A 2,526-nucleotide genomic window follows, 5' to 3' on the forward strand; every position below is an offset into this window, starting at 1 on the left:
TCACCCTCACATTCACACACCAGTCAATCCCAGTTTTGACTTTCACCCACAGAAAGTCCCTGAGGCAAATGTTTTGCCTAAGTAGTGATTAGCTACTTCTTCTGCCCCTAAAGGCAGGCCTGTCCTTGGACTGCTCCCCCAGGGGGAAAACTCAACCTTCAGACTTCTGGTCCAGAAAAAGGGTTTCCTGTCCTCCTTGGAGTCCACTGGAGTGCAAGCGGGGTCCCCAGTCGCCTGGGCCCAATGAGGACTGGGACCCAGTAAGTCATTGGAGTGTGCTTTCCCATCATCATGGGCTCGGTTGAGTGGGCCCACCCACCCGCTCTTGTGCAGTGATGACTCAAGGGGGAAAATTTGGCTGCGTCTTCTCGGTCAGGGAGCCATATTTATGTTACAGAATTTACCAGGCAACTGAAAAATACAAAGGGGTATCAGGAAAAAAACATTTATTTTCAGATGTTTCACATATACCAGTATAGGACTCAGGGCAGACTGCTTCTTTCCAAATCCTGAGCAAGCCAATATGGAGGAAGCTTTCCCTTTATACCCTTTTGGTTTCTTTGTCTCCCAAATATGGGATGGGACTTCTTGACCCTTTGTGGGCTTTACAAAAAGCCCCATGTGCTGGGTTGGGGACAGTGAGACTACAACTCAAGGCCTGGCCTTGTGCCAGCACTGATAACTCCATCTGGGGGGTTGTGTATTGTTCCTGGTTTATGGTCTGTCTAAAATGGGGGTAGTACTTAGGTAAACAGGTCTTGCAGGGCCAGATAATTAAAGAAGGGGCAGTGACTAGACTATAGGCTAACAAGAATGTGCATTAGGTTACTGGCACAGATTTAGATTGCTAGCCACCAGGAAAATGTCTTATTTTACCTATCACATTCTCTCTGCTGCTGTTGTGCCTGCTCTGTAAGCGATTAATATTCTTAGTGAAATTCCTATAGGCCATGGCTTTCTACTGTATCCCTGAGGGAGAGCTTTTCCTTTACTATGAAACCCATGTACTGGCATATCCCATGAGAAAGTGAGAGATATCAAATTTCAGATTTCTCATGAGCAAATCTTAACAGGTGTTAGCTTTGGGGCAAATCAAATTTGGGATCTCCTAGCTGATGCCATTGTAGGCAATTTTCAGATTGACCAGATAGTGTGACAAGCTACTTTGCCAATTCCATGCTGCCATTTCCCACTGCTTTTGTATGTATAATCAACAATGTTTCCTTTCTAAGTTCTGGATGACCCTGTGCTCTTATTCACTTCTGTTATATAGATCCCATCAATTCTTGATTAATTACCTAACTCACCACCAGTAGTGTGCATTACTACTTCGTGAATTTCATGTAAATAGCCTCTACCATAAGAGATATGGAAATCTCAGTGTCCAGTAACCCAATGCTGTAATTCTCAGTGCAGCACCTGTCTTGAGGCTGAAACAAATCAATAGCTAAATGTGACTGCAGCTAGATTACTAATTCAATCTTCTATTCTACAAGGGGGAAAGAGGTGCAACCTTTAAAACTGAGGAGCCTGTTGAACAAGAGTAGGACCATTATTACTGGTAAGAAGAAATCTGCCAGAAAGGGGAAACCCTAGTCTTGAAGAGCATTTTTATTCGTACACCTTCAAAGTTGTTGTTAAAAGGATTGCTTAGTACTTGTTTATTAATCCTATTTTAGATTTTGATAAAGGGCATTGAATCATACCCATCAAAACTCTTTGCTTTGCATGCAGCAGTTTAAAGAGAATACACTTTGTTTTTTACAGATGAACTGGGAGGAGTAAAGCATGTTGACACCAAATTAGGGAATGATGTTGCCTTTGAAGAATTAAACTTTAAGTTCAACATATATTGCACTAAAGCAAAATACAAAAGAGCACACTGCATGGGAGAACATATTTGCCAATGATACATCCTATGAGGGGTTAATCTCCAAAATTTATAGGGAACTCATACAACTTAATAAAAGGCAGATAAATAATCTAATTAAATGATAGGCAAAGGACCTAAATAGATACTTCTCCGAAGTGGACATAGAGAAGACCAAAAGGCATATGAAAAAAATGCTCAAATTCACTAATCATCTGAGATGCAAATTAAAAAAACAACAATGAGGTACCACCTCACACCTGTCAGAATGGCTATCATCAACAAATGAACCAAGGACAGGTGATGGCAAGGTAGAGAAAAGGGAACTCTAGCACACTATTGGTGAGAATGCAGACTGGTACAGCCATAATGGAAAACAGTATGGAGTTTCCTCAAAAAATTAGAAATGGAACTCCCATTTGACTCATCTCATGACCACACTTCTAGGAATGTATCCCAAGAAATCAGAAACACCAATCAGAAAGAATATATGCACCCCTATGTTCACAATAGTGCAATTTACAATAGTTAAGATTTGTTAACAGCCTAAGTGCCTATCAGCAAATGAGTAGATTAAAAAACTGTAGTACCTCTACATAATGGGATAAGAACTTGTATGCATATATGCATGCACATGGGACACAGACAATAGGGTG

The sequence above is a fragment of the Myotis davidii genome, unplaced genomic scaffold (genome assembly GCF_000327345.1).
Source record: "Myotis davidii unplaced genomic scaffold, ASM32734v1 scaffold1402, whole genome shotgun sequence".
Taxonomy (NCBI): Eukaryota; Metazoa; Chordata; class Mammalia; order Chiroptera; family Vespertilionidae; genus Myotis; species Myotis davidii.